Source organism: Mauremys reevesii, linkage group 5, assembly GCF_016161935.1.
Source record: "Mauremys reevesii isolate NIE-2019 linkage group 5, ASM1616193v1, whole genome shotgun sequence".
Lineage (NCBI taxonomy): Eukaryota > Metazoa > Chordata > Testudines > Geoemydidae > Mauremys > Mauremys reevesii.
Genome location: NC_052627.1, coordinates 91,748,514 through 91,776,499, shown reverse-complemented (window position 1 = coordinate 91,776,499; position 27,986 = coordinate 91,748,514). Strand labels below are relative to the sequence as shown.

The 27,986-nt window shown below is 43.3% G+C and overlaps 1 protein-coding gene and 1 long non-coding RNA gene across 5 annotated transcripts in view; one reads left to right on the top strand and one right to left on the bottom strand.

Moving 5' to 3' along the window:
- The window catches only part of GABRB1 (gamma-aminobutyric acid type A receptor subunit beta1), a 228,705-nt gene that overhangs the window by 43,288 nt on the left and 157,431 nt on the right, over window positions 1-27,986 (top strand). The gene's annotated exons all lie outside the window — the stretch shown is intronic.
- LOC120405525 overlaps window positions 4,948-27,986 on the bottom strand; it is a 192,962-nt gene continuing 169,923 nt past the window's right edge. The window contains exons 3-4 of the long non-coding RNA XR_005598644.1: window positions 10,154-10,381; window positions 4,948-5,501 (exon numbers count right to left, since the gene is read on the bottom strand). This is a non-coding gene — a long non-coding RNA (uncharacterized LOC120405525). The remainder of the gene's footprint in view (window positions 5,502-10,153; window positions 10,382-27,986) is intronic.

Below are 27,986 nucleotides of genomic sequence, written 5' to 3'. Positions count from 1 at the left end.
TGAGTATATCTTGTGCAAGAGAGAGAATCTAGCCCGGGCTGAACAGACCAATAGGACCTAATTCTTCTGTGTATATGAGGAGTAACTCCACTGAAGTCAATGGAGTTAAACCAGCACAAGTTAAATCAGAATCATATGCAATAACTATATTGGCATAATATTGGCTTCCTTAGAGCATTTTGATGGTTTGCATAGTATTTGTGCTATACATTGGCCAGAAAACTCTGCGGTTTTATAGAGTCTGCAGTGTAGTACTGAATAAAGTAGAGTTTTTCAAATTTGGGGCCCTGTTTTGCTCTTGTTGGAAGTCGATGACCAAACTCCTATGTGATTTTAAAATAACATATGAACCAAGCAACTGCCATATTGAAAACCAGCAAAAAACCCTGAACAGCTGAACAGCAATTTTATGGCTTTCTAACTAAAAATAATCATACAGACCTGACAGAAAAGAAAAGAAATGAAAAGAAAAGAAAAGCAAAGAAAAGGCCATTATGGGTTGAGGATTCATATTCCAAGTTTCCTTCGGTTGAATAGCTGTGACTCTTCACTATATTCACACTGCCAAGAATTACTCTAATGGAATAGATTAGAATTGCTCTAATTTATTACCAAAGCCTGCCAGCAGTAATTCTACTAATTCAAACAGTTAATGACACTTACTAGTGCAGCCATGCTGTTTATTGCATCTTTGAAAATAGATGCAAATATTCTACAGCATCAAATTCTAAACAGACTAAATTTAATGCCCAGGTCTCCACTCCTTGCACTCTCTTGAGTCATTTGCACCAAATCGGAATGGTAGTATTTTGCATCCACTTTGCATTGTTTAAAATATATATTCAGTCCAAGGGAATGGTGAATTCAGAACTGAGTGGAAGAACAGTCAGATTTTTAAGAGGGGAAATTACATACAGTGAGTATTCATTGTTTGTTGGAAATCTGAAACTTGCTAAGAACACCGGTATTTACAGTCGTATTCCAGTTAGATAACAGTATAATTCCATAATTATCCTATGTCCAAGTACTCAGATTTATAGGTGTAGTAAAGCAAGTTCTACTGTAAACGTACAACTGTCTTATAACTCTATGTCAATGCAGGTGGTTGTGCCCTTGTGGAAAACCTTCCAACCATACTTTAATTCCCTATGTCATGGTTCTGGTGGGTGGGACATCCCACTGAGGAGTGTGGATGAAGAAGAGAGCCTGGCCGCAAAAGCTAATTCTCCTTCCGGTGTTATAAACGTGTATAATTTTTGTCACACAGAGTCATGCACACAAAGTAAGGTCCTAATTTCCCCCTGCCTTTCACTTTGTCTAGTCATTTACACCTGTGCCATGTGGATGTAAGAGAGGTAGCCATTTGCCCATATTTTGTGCAAGCGTAAGTAACTACACAAGGGGACAGGCAGTAGAGAATCAGGCCCAAAATCTTCTCTCATAGTTCAGGCTTCAGAGCAAGAATTGTTTATTTTTTGCAATGAATTGTTGGCCATATTTGGATAACAATATACGTCAGGAAGTGTTCCTGGATTAAACTACCAAACTTTTATGCAGTCCCAAATAAAGATTGGCAAATTTAGATCCAGGCCTAGACTGGAATTTCCCCAGAGGTTGGAAGTATTAGATCCATGGTTTGGTTCAGGTACCGCTCTAGTTCCAGGTAGGTTTATTGACAAGGTAAATCATGAAATGAGAGGGATTTAGGGTCCTCTGATTTCTCCCCACCCAAACCTCCGGGCTGCATTAATCTGTGCTGCTTCCTCTTGGTGTTGTGTAAACTCCTTCACTAGCACACCCTGGAATCATGGCTGCAGAAACCATTACATACAAGGGCAGACAGGAGCCTGGGGTGGGTGGAGGAGAGGGAAGTCTTCAGAGTGGACACAAGGGGCATCCCCCAAGATCTATGTTATAAGGATTATAACCCTGGCATTTCCCAAAGGAGGGACAAGAACACATAGTTGAAAAAAAAGAATGCAGAGGAAACTCCATAAGTTGAGATTCATTTACTCTCCCTCTCTGCAGGTGTTTGCACTGTCCCCCTCCCTAGGGATTCCACCAGGATAGGGAAGATTTCATCTGCCGGGATTAGTTGCATTAGCACATTCCCCACTTACCCTGCAAAAATATCCTCCCTTGCCAGTGCCTGCTAGTTTGGAGCCTGCTATAGCCATCCACAAACCCCACAGTGAAGTCAGGGTTTTACACATTTGCCAGCAAAGCCACCTTTGGTGGACAATCCACCACCAGATGCATTGCACCAGTGTTACAATCTTTAATAATCTCTCCCCTCACTTAGACATGCATTCACATCAGTCAGTCACTAAGGGCGCCCTCTCCATTTGGAACAGGTTAAGCACAGTCCTGCTTTGCTGCATTCCCACAATAATCACAACATTGGTAAGAGAATTTCACTACCCCTGCATTCAGTACTAACGTGATTTGTAACCCAACACCAGCCAAGTTGATTACTATGAGCAAAACACTGCTCCATCTACTGAATATCTAAGCAAAGCAGGAGCAAACTATATTTACATAACCACACCCAGAGTCTCTCCCCCTCCCAGCTAGCTTTCAGGGAAGCATTCATTCAGACCCTGCTTACAAATGGTATGATGCTCCACTGACTCACCTCCTGTGTAGCCACCAATGGAAAACTAAAGCTGGCACGTCCAAGAGCTAATTCAAACCTAGTGACTATCAGAAAGACCCATGAGAAATATCAATTGCCTAAGTTTAGTAGTTCTACTGTTGGTCTGCTCCCCTCACATTAATTACTGATCCTGCTTCTCTTTGTTAATAAAATCAGGAGCTGTAGGGGGCAGCCTTTCGCCTGCTGCTCAGGAGACGCTCACAAAGCAGTGCAATACATATGAAAATTGACTGTTCAAATGCTCCTCCTCCAGCATCTAGGGCACAAATGGGAACATTTTTCCAAAGGATAACATGCTGTTCTGTGCAGAGGCAGATTTAAGGGTCAGAGCATGGTCAGCAAACATGCAGTATGGGGCCCATTGATCATGTCACCTGAGGCTTTTTTAAAGATAAAACGGGTTTTTTTTGGGGGGGGGGGTTAAACATGGAACAAAAATCATGGGCCTAACCAAAAGTGGAATCTCACCAAAATTGTGTTGGCTTGTGTATTTCTGGTTACCGGACCATCACACAACAGTGACACTTTCCTTGGCAAATTGTTCTATGATGCTACCCAGCTCCAACCTTGCTACCATGCCTGTGATAATGTGTTGAATGCATGTAGTTTTTGACACATCTTAATGTGCTCATTGTACATTCAGCACCAGCCACTCCAACTCATTTGGCGAGAAAAAGTCGACACAATATTTCCATTTCTGGTAAAACATCATCAAGCTAGCTCTGGTCTCCAAGAGACAAAATGAACACCTCTGTGTCCTTTGTGAAATAGTACATCTTGAAAGACAGTCTCATGAACCAAGCCTAAAGAAAAATATGAGTATTTCCCATGAGTTTAAGAACTACTGCCTTTGACTCTTCTCGATTTATATTTTGGAGTCACCTGGGATGGAAGAAACCAAATAGAGTAGGTACCTCTTGAAATTCCTCACATCAAGATGTTAGTTCTTTGATTATGTTGTCTAAGACTTTAAAATATTTTCTTCAATGGTTATCTGTTGCTTCCAACACAAAAGTGTATGCAAATTCATCATCTATGAGAGGTACACATCTCCTGTCGCTTAGATAGTCTGCATTTTCAAAACTTATTGCTTTGCACTTGTTGTGAGATTCTTTTACTATTCCCCCATACTTTTCTTCAGATCTGAGTTTTCTGAGCTCACCCACTGTGCTCTCAAATGTCCAGAGGACTTGGAACAGGTCATTTGTCTTTGACTGAAAGATTCCAGAGGTTGCAGCTATACAGGGGCGGCTCTAGGTATTTTGCCGCCCCAAGCACGGCAGGCAGGCTGCCTTCAGCGGCTTGCCTGTGGGAGGTCCCCAGTCCCACGGATTTGGCAGCACACCTGTGGGAGGTCTGCCGAAGCCGTGGGACCAGCGGACCCTCTGCAGGCATGCCGCCAAAGGCAACCTGCCTGCTGCCCTCGCGGCGACCAGCAGAGCGCCCCCCATGGCTTGCCGTCCCAGGCACGTGTTTGGCGTGCTGGTGCCTGGAGCCGCCCCTGCAGCTATAACTGAGATCCTATGCCACCATAACAGATTGAGATAGAACATCCAAGCCATCAAGGAATGGTTGAGCAAAAAGCAACCTATGTCCCCACTCTTTCTGTGTTCAGCGACAGTTTCATCTTCTAGCCATTCAATTGTACTCTGAACATTTACTAACATTGCCTCAGTGGCTTTCATTTAAGCTGCCCATCTAGCCTTGCAGAGTGCCTTTAGATGTGAAGGTCTCCTTCATTCTTCAGAAGCCTGTTCAATTTCATCTGCTGCATCAATCCTGTCAACTGCTTCAGGGGCCTGAATTTACCATCAAGTTTGCAAAACTGTACTCTCTTGAAGTTTGAAGATAAGATTATTTTTAGTCTTAATCATTAGTTTTTCCCCTGGACAGTGAGAGTGTGCAAAATATTTATATATTTCCTGCAAAGCTGCGAAAAAAACCTTCAGGTCTGGACTGGCCTTATCTTCAGCAGCATGCATCAAAACTAAGTTAATTTGATGTGCTGGGCAATGGATGTATGGTACGTACATGTTGTCTCCTTTGCCTTGAAAGATATTCTCTCATTTTTGCTTGCAATCCTTCACAAACACTGGCCATAACACCTGTCCCATCCTATCTCTGTCCAGACATGTATTTGGGGTCTAACACATACTTGCAGAATAAAACATAGTTAACTTTATTGCCACAAAGCTTATGAAATGCTCTTTTATATCTACTTTTCCTTCAACACAATCAATATTAACAAAGCAAAGCAAATTGCCTGTTTGATCAACATGGCTAATATCCATGGTTGCATCTGCAATGATAGTAAAAAAAAACACCTAGCTTCTAGACAGCTATTAAGTATGCACCTCCTGGTTTCTGGTGCTGAAAGACATACATTTATTAGTAACTGTCTTGCTCAAGTATTTGATTCTCATGGTGCCACTGGAATGATAGGCAAAAGTTGTGTTATGTCTGACAAGTAGCTAACCACAACTGTTGCTCTCTAACACATCATAGCGACCATGGAAGGGGACTAGTTAAACTAGCTAAAATTTTGACTATCAAGCAATATTTTTTGTACATCTTGCCATTTCTTACTATTTTCAGATGCTTGTTTATCAAAACAGGCATTGATCCTGTGACCTGTGATTGGAGAGCTTCCCCATGTGACTGCACATGTTGTTTGCTCCTTCCATGACAAGACATTGACTTTAGTGTATTCTTCCCATCTCTGTTAACCATGTTGATTTTCAAGTTCCTGTATCCCTGAACAACCAACAGATGTGACAGTATTCATAACCTGAAAGATATGCTAAGCCACTTGACAAGCAAATCTTCATGAGGTGCATTTTTCATTCTGTGAAATCAAGATTTAAAAATGGTGATTTGTAGGAGAATGGCTGGCAAGGACAATTCTGCACAAGCATATGCAATTGCTCAGCTGATAAAACTGAATCTTGAAAGTGACATCAAATGGGAACGTCAAACCTATTTCAGCAGGAAGACTGCTTTTGACCTGTTTCATTTCTGACCTGCTCATCTACAGGGCCTTTAGTTTTGCTCCTTTTCAAGTTCACCTACAGGGCATTTGGGGGTTTTTTGGTTTTAAGATCATGTACCGGATCTTTGGCTTTGTTGGTTTGTAGGCTCTTCCACTGTGCTTGTTTCAAGCAGTTTCTCTGGAAATATCATCAGTACTATATGGGTACTGCACAAATCATTTTCCTGACTTAAGCCTTGACACAATGACAGATTCACGCTTGCTGAATTGAGAGGCAGTTCGTGACTGTAGGAGTTGATCGGGAAGTTTACAAAATGACAGTTTCTGCTGCTTAGGATCTTTGGAGGCAGTTTGCAATAACAAAATCTTTTTCTTTTCATTTTCTAAAACCAGGATTTGTACTGATGGCTTTCATTTTCAGATATTTTCCAGTATGAGAATAAGTTGAAAGTATAGGCCTAATTAAAGTGTATTATTGTGCTGCTTACTTTATCCTTCAGTTGTGAGGTAATCTTTATAAAAATGTTGATTTTACTGTGCAGAATCTAGCAGAGATAGGCAGAACTAGAGTGGAGCAAGCTGGGGAGAGTACTGTCGGTGGGGAGATGCCAGGGCAAGCAGACACATCTTTCTCAGGGTCTCATAGGGTGACCAGATGAGAGGGAGAAAATATTGGGACACATGGGGGGCGGGGTCCATCAGCAGAGAAAAAAAAAAAAAGCCAAGTGCTGCCGGCGGAGCGAAATATCGGGACAAATTGCAGCCTGACTGAAGATCAGTCAGGACATGGGACAACCAGCTAAATATCGGGACGGTCCTGATTTTATCAGGACATCTGGTCACCCTAGGGTCTCACAGCAAGAGGAGGATATGGAGGGTATGAAAACAAATTATATTTCCCAACAATAGCCCCTTCAGCACTGGAGCATACCCAGTGACCCCTGCAGAGTTTATTAGGAAACGTCTACTACTACCAGCCATTGCTGGGCATGCTCAAATGCGGTGGAATTTTGCCAAGGCATTTTAGGACAGGTGGGTGTGGGACCCCTATAAAAATGGGAGCTGAGGACCTAGGGCAACATTCAACACATGAATCCATCCCAGGGATGCAGCATCCCTGAGGCAGTAAGGGGGCCCTTTGCCATGGTGACTGACTCAGTTCCTTGTGAGGGGGAGCAGAATTGAGTGGGGGCAGAGGACAGTGGCACAGCAATAGTTATTGCAGCTGCTCAAGGGCCCATGCACTTGGAGGGGCCCTGGAGGCTTAGAGCTGCTCAGCCATACAACATATGCCCAGTGCAAGCTGAGGACATTGCTTGTGGCCTGCTGAAACCTCTAGGAAGAGAAACGTGTTGGTCCTCACTGCCCACATTTGAATGTGCCTAGGGAGGGGACCTCCAAAATGGTGGCTCTGCCATGAACTCTGATTAGTGGGACTGCAAATGGTAGAGCCTCCATTTGGGTTGGAGGCCTTTCCTCCCCTCCCATTTCAAATTCAAATTCAGGCAACAGGAACCAGCATAATCCTCTTCCTAAAAACTAGCCGTGTTAGTCTGTATCTGTAAAAAGAACAGGAGTACTTGTGGCACCTTAAAGACTAACAAATTTATTTTAGCATGAGCTTTCGTGAGCTACAGCTCACTTCTTCGGATGCATAGAATGGAACACACAGACAGGAGATACAAATATAAATATATTTATAAATATCTCCTGTCTGTGTGTTCCATTCTATGCATCCGAAGAAGTGAGCTGTAGCTCACGAAAGCTCATGCTAAAATAAATTAGTTAGTCTTTACGGTGCAACAAGTACTCCTGTTCTTTTTCCTAAAAACTCTGACTCTTGCTCCGGCGGCAGCTGTGGCAACTCATGGCTCTGGCTCCCACGACAGCAGTTCTGGCTTTGGTGGGAGCAGTGACAATGGCTCTTATGGTAGCAGCTCTGATGCAGGGCCCAGGCCAGAGGGAGCAGATGGCACCGCAGGAAGTTGGGGTGGGGGGCACTCGGAGTGTAGAGAGTGGGACAAGGGGGTGGGAGGGGCTGAGGGAAGTGAGAGTTTATTTAGATATGGGACATGTGATGGCAGGTGGGGGGGGGCTCTTTCTGTTCCTCTGCCACTGGCAGATAGGAGAAGGAGACAGGTGGCCCAGACCAGGTGGGGCCCATTCAGCATTTGCTAACTTTGCTGAGTGTAAAATCTGTCACTGGGTCCGTGCAAACATTTTCAGCCCATATTCCCTACCCGTTTGTGAAACTGGGATAATGTTTAAGGTTGCAAGAGAACCCTGAATCCACTCAAGTGTTCTACTGATTCAGCCTCCTATGTAAACTTGTCACATAATGCTAGAACAGTGCTTCCCAAACTGTGAGCCATGGTCCCTTGGGGAGCCAGGAAGAGTTCCTGGGGAAAACGTGAGTATTTGGGGGAAAAAAATAAGCAATATGCCCGTTTAGGGGGCTGGAGGGAGGGATTTAAGAAACTATTAACCTAGGCTTAAAATTAATCTGTGTCTTATCTATGGGTTTGCATCTGATGTTGCTGCTTCAATCAGGGCTGGGAGCCAGAGGGAGTGTCTACACTGCAATTAAAAACTATGCCAGCTGAGTCAGGCTCACAGGGCTCGGGCTGTGGGAATGTTTAATTGGAGTGTAGACTTCCAGGCCTGGGCTGGAGCCTGGGCTCTGGGACCCTGTGAGGTGGGAGGGTCCCAGAGCACAGGCCAGTCACGGGTGTCTAATTGCAGCGTAGACATACCCATTGTGCCCTCCACTCCTGCAGGGAGCCAGGGCTTCCCAGAGGATTCAGGGGGCCTGGAGCAAAGTAGGGGAGCTGCGGCACTTGTACTCATCCAGCGGTCTGGGTCTTCAGCAGCGGGGGGCCCTTCAGTCACTCCACGTCTTCGGCAGCACTGAAGGGCCCCCCACCGCCAAAGACCCGGACCACCACCGGGCCAGGGCTCGCAGGGCCCGGGGCAAATTGCCCCACTTGCCCCTCCCCCCAGGTGGCCCTGCACGGAGCCTTCAGCAGAGAGACTCCCTGCTGGGGGGCAGCATTCAGCAGGAAGTCTATTGCTGAAAGACAACTACAGCAGCACTAGCAACAAGGGGAAGAGGGCTGAAGGAAAGACAAGGTTGGCTTATCTTTAAAATGGGATGTCTTTAGAGGGACAGTCAGTTTGAAACATGCTCAGCTTCAAAGGAAGAGTTTAAAGTACTTTCAAATACTGTCCCTGCATTCCCCTGCCAATCACTGTGGGTTTACAATCACATTTTCTTATCTTTACAAAAGTTTTTTCCTGTTGCTGTGTGAAAAACCAACTCTGACATGATGGGGAAATGACAAGGCTCATTGACGTGCTACCAAATATAGAGCAGCTGGCAGAATCAGAACCCAAATGACTACATGGAGGAAACAGTGAAGCTGATTAGATTCAGGTTACTGTCAAATGCACAAAACTATGCAAACTAAAATATTGACTTTTTTTCTCTACTCTCTTTACCTGCTATTGTTTCAAGTACAGATCACCGTAAATTAAAGATATTTCAAGCAGAAGTGTTATTTTAAATTATCGGTGTCCTTTCCAGAAGAATAAGCATCTGTAATTAGAGTCAATAGACCTATTCCATTTCTCTTGCATAAATACAGACAACATATAAGTCACCAAATTTTAATATAAAACAATTTAGGAAGACAGGAAATGTTGCTATAGGAGAGAAAGACAGAGGGAGAAAAGTTTAGGAACTTTTTTTCCCATGGTTAAAATTTACAATTAAACCTAAGGGATCTACTATGGAGCTTAAGGACTGTTTTAAAAGTGTTTATGGCAATGGAGCTATGAGATGTAATCCTTACTGTGTCATGCAATTACATTTGGGACTAAAAGATTTGGCACAGTTCCTGAGGTAACTGCACAGTTCCTGAGGGTACATGTATATTACCCACCGGATCAGCGGGTAGTAATCAATCTATCGAGGATCGATTTATTGCATCTCATCTAGACGTGATAAATTGATCCGCAAATCAACGCCCATACTCCACCTCAGCAGGAGGAGTAAGCAGCGTCGACGGAGGAGCCGTGGCAGTTGACTCACCGCCGTGAGGACAGCCACGTAAGTCGAACTGAGATACTTCGACTTCAACTACGCAAATATCATAGCTGAAGTTGCGTATCTTAGATCAATTCCCCGCCCCCCCGCCGCCAGTGTAGACCAGCCCTGAGGTAACATGATCCCTTCATGGCCTCCCCAAGGATAACCTACTTAGGTCTCAGGTTTCTAGTCATCTAGTCCTCTGACTCTCTCCCTCTAGCCCTGGGCCTCAGGCTGCAGACTCCTGCAATTCACTGTGATTATCTCAGCAAATCTGACTGCAGTCTCATAAACAATTAGAGGGTTATTCAGTGACCAACCAGCCCTCATAAAGCAAAGTACTAATTTTTCAGAACAAAAGCGGTATAGAAAAAACATATCTTGAAAACAAATAAACCATGTATAGGTATGTCCAACTTACCATCTACAGCATGGAGACCCTGGCAGGTTCCTAAGTACCTCAGGGCCTGTGTTTGGTCATAGGCTCAGGTCTTTCAGTTCTTGGAGAGTCTGTGACCTTTTTCCCAAATCAAGGTGATCTCTCTCTCTCTCTCTCTAGTTTGCAGTTCTTTGTTTGCCAGCCTCTTGAGCCAGGTCAAACCAGGATATTTTACTTCCCCAGGAGGTGAAACATCTCCAGACTTGATACCTGCATTAGGTATTTTTATTAATTACTCCCAAGTATAAGAAATATCATTTAGCTCACCAACTGAGCCAGGAACACAATCACTAGCCAACGCATAAAGATACACATAACACACAGTTGATACAATAGTCTTTGAATAACCCATGTGCCCATAACATCTACTACATCTGCCACAGCCACATGATTAAAGGGGCTTTAACTCAGCCTCTAAATTTTCAAATTTAATTTTTACACATACCATTTCCTCCCCTCCCCCCCCCCATATTTAGACCCAAGAGAGTATATTGTAGACAGCATTTTTGGAGCCCTTCCCCACTTACATTGTAATTGTCTGGAAAAGAAGGAAAGGATACACAAGTATCTGTGCTTACAAGAGTAAGGGTGAGTGTTCCCTTGATAAGTAAGAGCACAGAAAATCAATGTTTTTCTTCTGAAGATGCTTTGCTTGTTGTGGCTAATTTCATGCCTCCTTGTGCATACCAGTTAAGTATGACTAACTCCCTCTTTCTGTTTTTGGGTGTAAAACATGTTCATCTGAGTAGAATTAAAGTAGACAACATCAACTTTGGAAAGGTTACTTTACACAAGGAGGGAAATCTGCAAGTGACCTTTGGGGATTTCTCTCTTCTGTAGTAATGTCAACAATGTACTCCCTAAGGAAGTACTTGCACCATCCGCATTAAGATCTAGTGATTAGAAATCATAATTGTTACTTGTGCACCAAGGGAGTTGTCACTGATTTGATCATTTAAAATGGGCACCATTCCGCAAAGGCACAATTAAGCTGACTTGGACTTCACTGAGTTGTGTTTCCTGAATGGAGTGTACAGGGAAAACAACATTCACATAGATCTCAAGCCCAAACTCCCCTCTGCCCTACCCTATCCTTTTTGCCTTCAACCTAAAAAGCCCTCCTAACCTATATCTCCCTCTCTACACCTCCCTCTGTTTCTGCCTTCTTAATTGCCTCCACCCCTCCAGTGTCTGTATCCTTTATACCAGTAGTTGGCAAGAGGGCATGGCCGCCATCTACTGCTTCCTTTGGATGGCAACTGCCCTCCCAATGTGCTGAGCCTGTCACTGACTGCTGGAATATTGCAAAATACCTTTGATTTTTAAAATCTTTTTAGTGTCAGTATTCTAAGGTGTTTTAGTTTAAACTAGTTTCTTGAAAAACTTAAAAATAAGAGTAAGGTCCCACAAAACACAAACACACATGTCTCTGTTTAGACAGATCTCCACCAGTCTGCATCACGGTCAGAGAAAACACATTAATATGTACTTTATGGCATGTCAGGCTCTTAGATATTGATCATTGTCTAGACAGATCAATTGGAAAGATAGATATCCTGTCTTTGCCTGAAGTGGAAACTCAGATACTAAAGTAATAGACATGATATAAGTATCTGGGTAGGTATCTAGATAGATCTGATAGCTAGAAATTCTAGTGTGGACAGCCAGAGACTATGACTGGGGGTGCATATGTCCTATGTGGCACAGAGGCCAGCTCCATGTGGCTTCTTCCACATTGCTGCAGAGGAAGTGTTCAGGGTGAGTCAAGAATGCAGGAGTGGAGCTGGTGAACCCACAAACACATGTTTTTACTAGCCATCCCTCTACTGTAGGAGGTGGTGCAAAAAGCACTGAGGAACTTGCAGCCCAAAATGGCTGCAGAGTGGTTCTGTTCTCACCCCCTGATTTTCAGAGATGATTTGTCATCTTTTTACCTGTGCATTTCCCTTGTGCCGAGCTTCAGTTCTTAAGACTTACGTGGAACGGGATTTACTTCATCCTCAACACTTAACAGGCAGTGTGCTATCAAACAGACCTATATAGATACAATTGTGGGGTAGAAGCCACAGCCAACTGCACTGAGAAAAAAAATCCAGCACTACTGCCACAAAGGACTGTCCAAATTCACTATTCAGAGATCTTGGGAGGTGGCACTCTATTTGGTCTGAAAAAAATCTCAGGTGCTGTTTCTAATACAACTAATAGAAATTTCAAAATTCAATGTCTGCACTGAGCCTCAGATGGCTCATAGACTGATGTGATTTAAAGGCTCATCAGTTTTCATAACCAATGATACACAAGGGAGTGATGTGGCCAGCATCACAGCCAATCACCTTTGACTGTTCTAACCCTATGTATCAGGTACCACTTAACAGCTGGGGGAATTGGAGGCAACCTTTCAGAGTGAGATTGAGCTGGACTGGAACCCACAACCCTTTACAGGTGGAAACTTAACCCTGGGCCAGGGCCTGGGCCTGGCCTGCTCCCATTGACCGAGACTGGGCAAACTGAACACAGCCCAGACTAAAAGGAAATATACAGCTGCCCTGCTCTCTGTGGGAACTTGAGAACTACTGATGTACAGAAGGAGCTCACCTGCTGATACACCTTTTATTTGTTGCAACGTACTATGTCTCTTGCACGTATATATACACAGACATGGCCAATCGGGGGCCCAAATGACTAAGTCCCTCCAGAAACAAACTGGAGGCAGAGCCTCAGCTGGTGTAAATTTCCATAGAGCCATTGAATCCAATGGCACTGATAACTTACAGCAGCTAAGGCGACGCCCTCTAATTTGCACGTACATGTCAGGAGTGAGCAGAGGTACACTTAAAATTGTATATGCCTAGCTTTTAAAATGTAACCCATTAATATTTAGCACCAAAGGAATATATATATCTAGATATAGATATAGATATAGATATAGATAATATTACTAATTACTTTTCAGTCTTATATTCCACATGGGTGACTCTAAATGCAGATGTACAGAGAGTGCAAAAATGGAACATGCCCTCCTTTGCTTGCTGCAATACATGATCAATTTGTTTTCTGTTTATTTACAAAATGCTAATATTTAATTGTATCTTATAACAATACTGGTTAGCAACACAGTAAGTTCTTGAACACACAAAGGGAGGAAATGGTCACACACTGTTGTTTGATGTGTTTGTACAATATGCACTCATAGATTCCAAGGCCGGAAGATCTAGTCTGATCTCCTGTATAACACAGGCCAGAGAAATCCCCCAGAATAATTCCTAGAGCAGATCTTCTAGAAAAACCTCCTAGCTTGATTTAAAAATTTCCAGTGATGGAGAATATTCTACATTTACATTCACTTCTAGTAATCCATGCAAGAGGGTATGTTTTCCACTATTTATTACTCCACTATTTATTACTATTTATTATATATTGTCACAGTTAATCTGTATATTTTATATGTGTAATTAAGCCACAAGAGTGCCAAGGCTTAGGGGCATGTGATACTGCTGAATTCAGAAATTTGACTGTTTTCTTTGTGCATTTAGGATTAAATTCAGTTCAGCCATATAAAGTCTGACCATTCAAGCTTTATGTGGATGAAGTTTGCAGCATTGAGAATGTTGGCCATCAAGAGACCTGTGGCAATGTTCACATAGTAAAGCCAGAAATAATACAAATTGTATAACAAAAATATTAACTTGTACAATACAGGAATGGAAACATATATAATAAAATTATAGTGGACAGCAATTATAATTTTGCAGCACCTTAGCTGGGCTCTCTGTGTAAACACTAGGTGACTCTCGGTTAACCAAGTTGTCATGAATAGTTAGTTAAGGGTTAAGTTTCCACCTGTAAAGGGTTAACACATAGTACCTGGTGAACACCTGACCTGAGGACCAATCAGGGAAGAGAATTTAAAATTCCTAGGAGGGAACTTTTTCTCTCTGTTTGTGTGTGTGTTGTTCTTAGCCGTTTGGAATTACAAGGGTCCAGATGTTTTAATCAAGTCTCTACAGTTTCCACCTTTCTGAACTAATTTCTTCTAGTCAAGATAGTGAGTATTAGAAAGATACTTTGGGTCCTCATCTAATAATCCTATGTTTGCAATTCTGTGTGTTTGTTATTGATTATTCTTAATTCTGCCTGTATTGTTTGTACTGAGAAGGAGAGAGGATTCTCTCCAGAACTTAGTAAGGTTATACCCTATGAGTGTCCAGCTTGGACTCATAGAGATTCTGAATTTTCTTGTTTTTCTTTTAATAAATTCTTTCTATAAAGATTTGATTAAATCCCTCTACTGTGGATACAGGGGGAGGGGGCTGAGAAACTCTCTCTCGGTGGTGAGACAAGCTTATCTCCGGGCAGAGAGGGGAGGGGGGAGGTTTCTCTCTCTGTGAGTTGATCTGTGTTTCCCCAGGGAACGTCTCTGGAAAGAGGAGGGGGGGAAAACAGGGGTGTCTTGGCCCACGTGAATCGACCGAGTGGTGGCAGCAAAAAGGGGACCTACCCTAGGATTTTAGGGTGGGAGGATACATGCGGGTCCCCACATTGGAACCAGGGGCGGCTCTACGTTTTTGGCCACCCCAAGCAGTCATGCGCGGGAGGCGCCCCGGAGCCGCGGGAGCAGCGGACCTCCCACGGGCATGACTGCAGAGGGTCCGCTGGTCCTGCGTGGCTCGGCTGGACCTCCCGCGGCTGCGGACGGTTCGCGGGTCTGGCGGCTCCGATTGAGCTGCCGCAGTCATGCCTGCGGGAGGTCCAGCCGAGCCGCGGGACGAGCGCCCCCTCCGCAGTCATGCCTGCGGCAGGTCCGGTCATCCCGGGCCTCCGGTGGACCTCCTGCAGGCATGACTGCGGCAGGTCCGCCGGCCCAGCCTGCCGCCCACCCCCGGCGACAGGGGACGCCCCCTACATTTTGCCGCCCTAGGCACCAGCTTGTTTTGCTGGTGCCTAGAGCCGCCCCTGATTGGAACCCAACAGCTCCAAGTGGGGGTGAGACCTATGACACAAGTGATGCCAATGCACATCTATTGATAAATCTTCAGAATTGCCAAATGTGGATTCTGAAAAAACTGAAAGCCAGACTCACTGAATTATTAGAAAACAATGCAGTGCTTCTTATATGTGCTGAAAGAAGTTACAAAAAGACTTCTACTAGACAATCAGCCCCTAGAGGAATGTACACAAGATAATGTTTCACTATGAGAGACATTCCATAGCATATGAGCCTGCTTCCTTTGAAATCTGTGAGCATTTTGAGCATTGATTCATTGGAAGCAAGACTGGGCCAAGAATCTTCTGTAATTCTCTCCCCTTTTAAAATTCTGAACATGTTTCCTGTAAGTTTCTTTGGCTTCTAGCTGACCAATATGTCTGAATTGCTTCTAAAGCTTTTTCCCCTCTGTACTGGTATAATTCGCCATACCAGCTGGTGTATTTCTAATTTAATAACACTGCTCTACAGCCAAAATGCTTCTGAAATAAATGTAGTCAAACTTTACTAATTCTGGGTCACTGAGAACGAAAATGATGCTTAAAATTGTTGATTGGCTCTAGTTTTCAAGTTATGCTATTGGATCAGTATATACGACCCTTGACTTGGGAATGGTGGAGGATAAGTGAGTTATAAAGGGAAGGGATCTCAATTTAAACCAGAAATGACTAAAATACATCTTTGACTGGATCTATGACTGGGTTTGGACAGTACTTGCTTTTTAGGCAAAACAATGAAAGATGCAATCTGAAGCTGGTATTGCATCATATATAATATGAATTGCATCATGTTATTCCTAGAAGTCATGGATGATGCAATCATAACGAAGCTTACATCACTCTGCTGAACAAATTGCCCTATATCAGCTCTAGAAATCATACAGTGTCGTGCTCTCTTATTTGTCAGTTTCTGATTTTGCAAAGGGACACATTTCTGTTTAGTCAAAGTGAGCAGAGATGCCTCGTACTTGTGTGAACAGTGCAGATAACTTCTGCTATGTTTGTGGTGAAGTGACTTCTGCATCACAAAAGCGCAGTATAACCACTATGGTTAAGAAAGCCTATCACCTTTATTTTGGCTGCAAAATTGGAAATCAGGCCCCACCCATATGCTGCAACACTTGTGCAACAAATCTTCGCCAGTGGTTGAACAGGAAAAGGAAATCTATGCCTTTTGCAGTGCCAATGATTTGGAGAGAGCCAACAGATCATACCAGCAATTGTTACTTCTGCATGGTGCCTCCAGTTGGGAAAGGTGTGTTAAAGAAGAAAAAGTGGACTGTTCATTATCCAAACATTCCATCAGCTATACGCCCAGTACCCCACGGAGAAGGACTGCTGGTTCCTGATGCACCCAGAATCATTCTCACTTGAGTCAGACGAGGAAGAGGAAGAGGAAGAGGATGAAACTTCTGGTCCTGAACCATCAATGTCACAGGACCCACATTTTCTCCCATCCTCCTCCTCTGAACCACACCTCATAACACAAGGCGAACTGAATGACCTTGTCAGGGATTTGGAACTACCCAAGAGTAAGGCAGAGCTGTTGGGCTCCAGACTACAGCAGTGGAATCTCCTGGCAGGTGATGTTAGGGTTTCCATGTTCCGTGACCGTCAAAAGGATTTTGTCCCATTCTTCTTCATGGAAGGTGATCTTGTAGCCTGCAACAATATCGATGGTGTGATGGCAGCCCTCAACCTCGTTCACGATCCAGATGAGTGGAGACTGTTCATTGATTCATCGAAGACGAGTCTTAAAGCTGTTTTACTGCATAATGGCAATGTTTTGCCATCAATTCCAGTTGGTCATGCAGTCCATATGAAGGAAACCTATGACAACATGAAACAACTTTTGAGGTGCATAAACTATGACCAACATCAGTGACAGCTTTGTGGCAATTTGAAAGTTGTTGCTCTCTTGCTTGGTCTGCAGACTGGATACACAAAGTACTGCTGTTTTCTCTGCGAATGGGATAGCCGTGCAAGAGATTCCCACTACATCAAGAAAGATTGGCCACTCCGACAGTCATTGGAGCCTGGGAGGAAAAGTGTTCAGCATCCACCTCTTGTTGAATCAAGGAAGATTTTGTTACCACCCTTACACATCAAGCTGGGTCTGATGAAGAACTTGTCAAGGCCATTGACAAAACACAAGCAACTTTCAAGTACCTCCGTGGAAAATTTCCAAGGTTAAGTGAAGCTAAGATAAAGGAAGGTGTCTTTGTTGGTCCTCAGATTCGTGAACTTCTTCGAGATGATGCATTTGACCATACACTGCGTGGCAAGGAAAAGACGGCATGGAAAGCCTTCCAGTTAGTGGCAATAAATTTTCTCGGAAACAACAAGGCAGACAACTACAGGTTGTTGGTGGAAAACTTCCTCAAGGCATACAAAAGTGCCTTGTCACTAAAGTGCACATGTCACTAAAGATACATTTTTTGCACTCTCATCTAGATTTTTTTCCACCAAACTGCAGAGCAGTGAGTGACGAGCACGGTGAGCGATTTCACCAGGACATTGCAACAATGGAGAAACGCTATCTGGGCAAATGGAGCCCATCAATGCTTGCAGACTATTGCTGGACAGTGACAAGAGATGCTCCATTTAATGAATACAAGAGACAAGCCAAGAAGCGCCGAGTAGACACTCAATAGGACTAAACTATGTACATAATAGTTTTTTGCCTTTTGTTTCATAATATATTTTATTTATATAACCCTTTTGCTGATTTTTAAAGTTTTACATAAACAGGACAGGTGAATTATTATCATGTAAAGCAACCATAAACACATGAAAAGACCTAGGTTTACAATTTATGATTAAAACTCTACTATCTACACAATATACATAGACATAAAATGTAAAAACTTAAATAACTTAGAAACAGTAGCCAATCAGTTGTATTAATTGTCATATTTGAATTCAGCACATCAAAATACATAATGAAGAGCACATTTTATCTCTGAAGCAGACGACTTCTCAAAAATTGTAGACCAGTGTAATCCTCCACTATTATATCAGTTTCCCCAGATGATCTCTCACTGTGATCAAATCATTGGGTCTCTCTCAATTTACCTTGTCCAGGATAAACATTCTACAACTTCCTCTGAAAACTAGTCTGTAAAGGCCTCCACTTTAATGTAAACATACACTGTGCCATCAGGCATCATGGATTTTCAGAAGCTCTCAGTGCTGGCCTAAATTTGTTCCCACTGAAATCAATGGTAAAAACTAGTGTATAGTAAATGTTTAGTTACTTATTAAATAAGTTATACCACTGTAAATCATTAGCTCTGAGGCTGCTCATCTCCTATGAAGCACTCCATTCATTAAATATATATATATATATATATGGCTTTAAATTGTATAGTTGGTTCACTTAATCCTTTAAAACCCATAAACATACATAAAATCTTTCAGACTGGTCAGTAGGTATCTACGTCTGTGGACCCCGTCACTGTTGTATGGGAACATTACAAGGTCTGGTTTTTACTTAGCAGACAAATTATCTTGTCCCAGTAAGATTGTTCTCAGTAGCTAATACCTGATGTTATCCCCAAATGACCCTAAGAATATGGTAAGAGTTTGAGGATACCCTGATGCCTATAGGAACACTAAGTATTTGCACTTTGGATTTCCAAATGTCTCATCTTCTATGCACTTAACTAGATTATCAGATGTTTGAGTTAGAGACTGGCATTATTGTATATTTTACAATGGTGAGTAGAGCTGGTTGTAAATTTTCAACTGAAGAATTTTCCCATTGGCAAATGTGGTTTTGCTGATATTTTCCGTGGGAAAAAATGTAAGTTTTGATGAGGTTTTTTTCCCAATTCTCCAGTCAGGTGAATTTAAACAAAAAAAAGTTTCAAAGTGTTGATTCAAAACAAAACATTTAATTTCATTCAGAAACAGTGAAATTTTCCATTTTGACTTTTCTGATTCCAAACTCTTAGGATTCTTCTTGTTTCACAAACAATTTCAATATTTCAACTTTTCATCCCAATTTGGAAAGGAAAGTAATTGTGAAATATCAGCTTCCCATTAAAAGAAAAATTCCTTCTTTTGCACAGCTCTAATGCTAGTCACATAATTGGTCTGAATAAATAGATAGTAAAGATGTAGCCTATAACTGGTCTGCAGGAGCACTGCCTTTAATTTCCTAAGCCACGTCCAAGTCAACTCTGATTTCTCCAAAGCACCTAGGAGGTACTGGGTCGAAGCTTTGTGAATGACAGATTTTTGGTTCACTAACAGTTCTGGAAAAACCATTTTAAAAATCATCAAGCAAACACATTTTTGAAACTTTCTGGCAATCAAAATAGAAAAAAAAATGTTTCCTTGGGTTGAAAAAAAACATTTCTTCCAACCTGAAACAAAACATTTCATTTCAATTCCAAGCTCTTTTAATTTTATTATTAAAATTAAAAAACATAAAAGAAATTTCAAAATGAAAAGCTATTTTGACCCCAAAATTGAAACATTTCATTAAAAAAAATGTTAAAATGAGGAGTTTTAACTTTTTTGGAATTGGTGTTTGTTTCCCCCAAAACAATTTGGTGAAATTGACACAAATTCATGAAACATTTCAGTGTAGCAAATCTGCATTTTTTGCCAAAATATTTCACCCAGGTCTTGTGATGGAACTAGTGGGAAGTATTGCACTTCCTTACAAATAATAAAAGTTACAGGAAACATGTCAGACTAGATTTTAAATCTTAAATACAAATTCCCTTGCTTAAGTTTATGGGTTTCCGCTAGACTCAATCTTATTTTAACATAGTGTATTTCATTAATACAATTCCTTTTAAATATTGAGAGAAATTATCATGGGATTATATGTTTCTAGGAAATGTTTAATACCAAATCTAAGTATAGGTAGATAAGTCCCTATGATACTGAGCTGAATCGATGGAAGTTTATAGATGTTTCCTACTCTATATTTTACTAGAAGAATGGACCCTGTTATGGTTGAGTGTTCACACAGGAAATGTAATCACTATTAAATTGTAATTGAAAATCAGCTAGTGATCAATTAAACAACTTCTGCTGCTGGCAGGGCATTTTCCATAAGAGGCATTTGATATAACAATTGGATGAAACAAACAAGCGAGCAGGGAGAAGGGAGGAATAGGACCATACCAATTTCTCAGCCACGAAAAACATGTCACAGACTGTGAAATAAGCCCTTCCCTGTGAAATCTGATCTCCCTCTGCTGCTAGGAGCACCCCACCCAGGGGGGTCCTAACTCTGGCTGGGCTGAGGAGAGACAGGACTTGTCCATCCCCTGCACAGCTGCCCTCAGGGGGAGTTTAGACCCACCTCCAAGTGTCTCCCCCTGCTGCAGGACACTCTGGGACTGGGCAGCAGCCCCAGAGGTTCCTGCAGCTGGAGGAGGCTTGTGGAGGTGGGTCCAATCTTCCACTGCCAGTAGGAGCACCCCCAGCCGAGGGCTCCTAGCTCAGGCTGGGGAGGGATAGGACTTGTCTATCCCCTGCACAGCCGCTCTCGGGGGGGAGCTCAGATCCACCTCCACTTCCAGGAACCTCTTGAGGCTGCAGGAAGCTCCATAGTTGCTGCCCTCAGAGTCCAGCTCTGAAGGCAGCACAGAAGTGAGGGTGGCAATCCCATGACCGCCCCCACACACAACAGGTTTGTGACTCCTGCACAATCCCTCCACGGTTACAACACCGTGAAATTTCAGATCTGAACATCTGAAAATGTGAAATTTACCAGTTTTCAAATCCTATACCCGTGAAATTGGTCATAATGAACTGTAAATTTGGCAGGGCCCTAATTATGAAGGTTGGTCTTTCTGGGTTATTTTGGCTGGGCTATTTTTATGACTGCGATATTTCAAATAATGCCAGGATGCCTTCAATTATTGCATACTTTTGTTATTCAATATGTAAATAAATAGATGCAAAAAAATACAATCTGACCTATATTTTCTGATGTGCCTCGTAATGCATTGTACTGATGATGGAATCAGATATTATTATACACTTTGGCTCTGCTGATGCTCTAGATACAAAGAAAGATGTGGAGTAAAAAGTAGCAGGAAAAGACAAGAGCAGCAAACCTTATGTCTCATTGCCTTCAGAACTGCAGCGTTTAGGATGTTTACCCACTGCCCACCTGGTAAAAACTCATGCACCTAAATGCAAAGTCAATTTTGACAGCCAAAATAGAAAAATATAAACATATGTAAAAATGGGTTTAAAATGGGTGTAATCTTGAGCTACTTAAAACCCCTGCTCTAAAATCTGTGTAGAAATTACAAAGGCACCAATGTCGTGAAATTCTGGGCTCTGTGCATTGGGAAGGAAGACTAGTTTATTAGCCATTTTCCATTGCATGAAACTGATTGTGTCTTACAGCTATATTATTTTATATGATATAAAAGTTATCAGTTTATTTTCAATTGCCTAGTCAATGGGCAGCCCATGGTATGACATTAATAATATTTTTCCAATCATATCAGTAATTATTTTCCTATTGGAGAAAGAAATCTGACAGCATTGGCTAAAGATAATAAGGAAATGTCCTGATAAGAAAATTTGCTAAAGACAGATTTCCCCTCTCCCTCCTCACCCCGCATATCATGATGGGGTTACATCTTTGTGACTCTGGGACCCCTTAGTGCCAACTGGCACAGGTTTTGCAGGGATCCCTGGCCCAGAAATATGCATAATAGTTCACCGAAGGGTGGCATGTGAGGTCTGTACTGAGAGCTAGTAGCCCACTGGTGAACAGAGTAATTGCAAAATGTATGTATCTATACTCAAAATTATGTTCTTAAGGTCTTGGAGTTGAGGCAGGTCAACAGCTGGTGACATACCTCTGAAATGTTCCTTTCGGCCAGGAGGTAACAGACACCTATCTCCCTGTCTGGCCAAGTGTGCACTATTTGCCGCACACTGAGTAGGGCAGGATGGAAAAATCTACAAGAGAGAAAATTTAAAGGATAAAAAGAACAGCAGGGGATGCTGTTTATGAATAAAGACAGATGATTGGTCTGGTGTATCTTGAGCTGCAAGGAAACACAGAGAATCCTTCATCTGGGAGGCAGCTGACAGTCTGCTTGTCTCAGCATGGCTGTAAAGCACTGCAAGGACTGTGGGGGAAGCAATACTCTACATAACATGAGAGTATCTTGTTAAGACTAGGCTCTAGAATGCATGTTATGATTTTATTTTATATGTAGCCATTTGTTTCCAATACCTCTGCTTGCTATTACTTGAATCTCTATGCTTTCTTTAAATAAACATATACTTGATTTCACTGTAAACATATCTAAATGCTGTGTGTTAAGCAGAGCAGTGATCTGAGGTGGAACTGGTGAGCTGGCAGCAAATCTATGAATACTGTGAGTATCCAGTAGAACAGGGACTGGACACTCCAGGGAGATGCTTAGAGAGCTCAGGGATTGGAGCATGTCAATCGCTGAACTGTACAGTATCAGCAAGGCCTCAGTCAGAGTGCTAGTGTTGTCCATGGGCAGTGGAGTTGGCCCACAGCAAGCCAGACAAGACTTCCTCACACGAAGAGCAGGTGGTAGCGAGGTGCCTTGCAACCCTTGGTGCCCCTGGGAAGTGTCACAATCTTACCCTCTCCAACATTGGAAACTCATGAAAGGGGACAGAGGGCCCAAGAAATGCAGCAAGGTTCTTCTCATGGAGTTTCTAGTGAATTTTACTTGCAGAGGAGAAGGGCTGGGGAGCCAGTAAGGAAGCCAGAAGTGTGACCTCAAAATCCAAGACTCCCATTATAAAAGCATCCATTATACAAGTTAACAGTTTCAGTCACTCATTGAAGGACTAGAAATAGGAGTAGAAGGACTTAGGTGAGCAGCTACTCATCACAAATAGCAGAAAATTCATGAATATCCCTTAGGCTGAAACTGTTCAATGAACACAGTATCCAAACATATTTCCAATAACAAACCAATTAATGAAAATCCAAGACCATTCACTGATAATTTGTGAATAGGAAGAGAGACTAAATTAACTGACTAAATTGTTCACTCTAGATAGTTAGACTTGCTGAATTTCAGAAAATAGAGACTCCAACCCTTTATTCAGTCTTTCTGAGGTGACGTATCTGAGTCTAGAATGTAGGAAAACTAAAGGCCCAGTTCACGACTGTGTTACTGCAGTTTTTAAGCCTTAATTCCTCACAAAACTCAGTCTTCATCTAAGATAATAAGCTCCTTGGGGCTGGGACTGTCTATTTGTATCTTCTACAGAGCCATCTACATATTTCTAGCCATCTACATATTTCTGGTTCCATATAGATCAAACCAAGGTACCTAGTGGGATTTTAGCTCCCATTGAAATCAATTTATGAAATTTTGAGATTTGCAATCACTTTCACAAATACCCTGCAGTTGTTCATGAAGAGTCACAAGTAAAGAATAACAATCTCTTGATTCATACTAACCTCAGCTCAGTGCTTTTGCTCACAAAAAAAGGGTTCATGGATCAGGCGTCTGCTTTTTTACTATTGTATTAAACCACTGTTGTATTCTAATTTAAAAACACTGCGGTGTTGTTGTTTTTTATAGCAAAGTACTTAAAACTCTGATGTCTGGCAGCTTTGAGAAGAGACAGGGAAAACATTGCCTAGTGAACTGTTTGTACTGTGCTAGAATCAAAGGGGGAAAGCCCAGTGTGTTACACACATCAAATTAAAAAGAAACCTACTGATTAATACATATTGCAGTAGGAGCTACCATACTCCGTCCGCCAACTGTAGAGGGAAGACAGACCAATTAGGAATTCAACTGTGCAAGAGTCAGAGTGGGCTTCTTTGCATATAATATTTATAATAATCTATTTATTTATGTTATATTATGCTGCAGTAGATCTATCAGCATGTGACATTAGGAAAAACTTACATATATCACTGGAGTTTCCAAATTCTTTGAGAGATGTTTGGAAGAAAAGGAATTTTAAAAGCCCATACTTGCAACACTCTACTATTTGAGTTCCATCAGAATGAATTTAACTAGTATACAAAGATTAGAGAGAGGTGAATAGTTGAGCACTAAGATCTTTAATCATTATTATTATTATTATTATCATCATGATTATTTATATGCCATTAGCACCCAGGATCTCCACTCAGAATTGGGCTGTCATTGTGCTGAGTGCAGTATATGTCTGTTAAAAGACAGTAGAACAAACATTTATTTTACTGTACTTCCACTTGTGTTTTCTTCTACCTGTGAAATAAACATCTGAGATTCTAACACTTTGGGCTAAAATAAGACGTTGCTCCCAGCTCATATGAAGGGTCTATGCCATCCCAGGAGCAGCCCAAGGAAAGAACTGTGACTCAGAATCACCATTCCCTCCTTGGTCCCCTCCTCCCCTTGCTCCAGCGGGGCAATAATGAGCTACTGGCCCCTACCAGAGGCCTCTTTTTACCATCTCAGGTCCTGTGGCTATACATTGAGGGCCACAGCTCTGCCCATTCTCCATCATCCTGCACAAAGGTGGAGGGTGATTAGGGGCCTGACAGAGTCTCTACACATAGCAATGCTAAGAGGAGCATTGTTGGTGATGGTGGCTTCTTGGGGTGATTGGTTTGGTTGGGTTCTTTTAATAAGTGGAGCAAACAATACATCCTAGACTTGTGTGTCTCTCCTAAATTAGAATTCCTAGGGCTAGATTTTGTCACCCACTGTGGAGGTGAAGGAGGGATGGCACACCACCAGCAGTTCCCACAGGCCTTTCTCTTGAGCTGGGCACAAAGCCTCTGAGAGGGGGCACATAGGGAGCACCTCAGCAGGTTCATCTGTTCCACCTGTTAACCAAGGTGCATTGCTGCAGGCATTCCCCACACGCTGACCCAGCTCTTTGTCAGGAAGGAAGGTGGGGCTGTGACTTTACCCATTCCACCTCCTTTGGGATTCCTAGGAGCACAAGCAACAGGCATGGAAATTAGGTACTGACAGAAGGGCAATCACTCAATTTGTGCTGGCACTCTGCCCCAGGAAGCAAGGGATGGGGGAGAAAAAATGACTCAGGGTATGGCTACACTTACAAGTTGCAGCGCTGGGAGTTACAGCGCTGGTCATGCAGCTGTGTAGGGGCCAGCGCTGGAGTGTGGCCACACTGACAGCTACCAGCGCTGCAGTGTGGCCACACTTGCAGCACTTTCCAGCGCTGTATTGAGAGGTGCATTGTGGGCAGCTATCCCACAGAACACCTCGTCCCGTTTTGGCGCCGTTTTGGCGCTGAGTATTGTGGGAAGGGGAAGGAAGTGTGTGGGTCATTCCGCTTCCTGTTCCAACGCCCCGTGGTGCATCGCTTCACATCCCAGCATTCTGTCTTTCCGGCAACGTTTGGCGCCATTGTGAGTGTCTTTCTGTTTTACTCTGTGGGAAATGGAGCCCGAGCTGCTGAGGACTGTGCTGATGAGTGTCGCCAGCACAACACGTTTGGCAGTCGAGCTATTCCTTCAGCTCCAAAGTGACAGCGAGGAGTCTGTCGATGATATCGATATCGATTCTCCTGCCACGTGTGACACCAAAGTGCTTGTGGCATTCACAGAAATGCTCAGCACCGTTGAACGCCGCTTTTGGGCTCGGGAAACAAGCACTGAGTGGTGGGATCACATCGTCATGGAAGTCTGGGATGACGAGCAGTGGCTGCAGAACTTTCGTATGAGAAAAGCCACTTTCATGGGACTGTGTGCTGAGCTCGCCCCCACTCTGCGGCGCAAGGACACAAGATTGAGAGCTGCCCTGACGGTGGAAAAGCGGGTGGCTATTGCAATCTGGAAGCTGGCAAATCCAGACAGCTACCGGTCGGTCGGGAACCAGTTTGGAGTGGGAAAGTCGACCGTTGGAATTGTTTTGATGCAAGTTTGCAAGGCAATTAATCGCATCCTGCTAAGAAAGACCGTGACTCTGGGGAGCGTGCAGGACATGGTGGATGGCTTTGCACAAATGGGTTTCCCTAACTGTGGAGGGGCAATAGATGGGACGCATATTCCTATTCTGCCCCCCCCCCCACCTGGCATCAGAGTACGTTAATCGAAAGGGGTATTTCTCTATGGTTCTCCAGGCGCTTGTGGATCACCGCGGGCGTTTCATTGACATTTACACAGGCTGGCCTGGAAAGGTGCATGATGCACGCATCTTTCGGAACAGTGGCCTGTTCAGGAAGATGCAGGCAGGGACTTTTTTCCCAGACAGGAAGATCACAGTAGGGGACGTCGAAATGCCCATTGTGATCCTTGGAGACCCCGCTTACCCGTTACTGCCTTGGCTCATGAAACCCTATACAGGGAAGCTTGACAGGAGCAAGGACCGGTTCAACTACAGGCTGAGCCGGTGCCGAATGACTGTGGAGTGTGCTTTTGGCCGTTTAAAGGCACGCTGGCGTTGCTTGTATGGGAAGCTAGACTTGGGGGAAAGCAGCATCCCCGCGGTTATATCCGCTTGCTGTACCCTCCATAATATTTGTGAAGGGAAGGGTGAAACATTCAGTGAGGCATGGACCACCGAGGTTCAAGTCCTGGAGGCTGAATATGCACAGCCAGAGAGCAGGGCTAATAGAGAGGCCCAGCACAGGGCTTCAAGGATTAGGGATGCCTTGAGGGAAGAATTTGAGGCTGAAAGCCAACAGTAATGTTTGCTGACTTGCATGGGAGTGAATTGCACTGTTTACACTGTTATTCTATTATCCCTAAAATGATTTGCAGTGCCTCTTTCTTTACTGGGCTAAGGTATCTTTCACTATCTGCTATAATAAAGACTGTTTTCAAAGCCAAGAATTGTTTTATTGTAAAGAAAAAAAATTCCTTGACAGACAGACAGACACACAACATTTCATGAACACAAGAGGGAAGGGGTGTGGGTTGGTGAACTGTACAGTCACAAGTTTGCATATGTCCTGTCTGGAGTGCTGTTTAACGATTCCTGCACTTCAGGGTGCATATACTGCATGGTTGTGGGGGTTGAGTGCAGAGGGTAAGGGTGGTAGGTATCAGGGCTGGTTGGTGAAAGAACAGGTGTTGGAGGCAGCTGGTGGTGGTAAGAAACTGAATGCTGGGGAAAGGCGGTTTGAGCTGACATTGGGGCACAAGGAAAAAGCTTTGGGACGGGGGGGGCTGTGGGGCAGCACGGGACTGCTCTGCCTGCATGGCTAAGATTGCCTTGAGACAGTCCGCTTGGCTCGACAGGATCTCTAGCAGCTGGTTTGTGCTTTTCTTCTTTGCCACAGCGTTTCTACGCCAATGTCTCTGGCGGATCATGCTTTCCTTCTCTCGCCACTCCTTCAGTTCCTTTCTCTCTGCAGCAGAGTGCTGAAGAACAGTCTTCAGCATCTCCTCTTTGCTCTTTCGGGGATTTCTTCTCAAATTTTGTAGCCTCTGTGCTGTGGAACATCTGCCCACTCCAGGAGTCAAGGTCACTGTAGAAATGAAACATTTAACAGGGGCAGCATTGTATCCACTATCTCCAGACATGAATTGTTACACTGAGGAGTTTGCACTTTAACATTCTTTCCCAACACGCATAACACGACAGAAGCCACGAAATGGTGAGTGAGGGGTGCTTATAGAAGGAGAAGTGGGGCTTGATTGATAGAGGGGGGCTGGTTGCTTCGGGTAATCTGGAGTGATAGAGGGGTTGAGTGAAGATGCAGCTGCAGGGGTGATCTTCACTATCTACCTATCTCTTCACTAAAGAGTCTCCCAACATTTTTCACAGGAGTTAATCCTGCAAGATATCTCCCTGCTGCGAGTCACTAAGGGACAGCGGGAGGCTCTTTTACAGCAATGTGGATTCCGCCCGGGACCCTACGCGGCTTCCCTGTG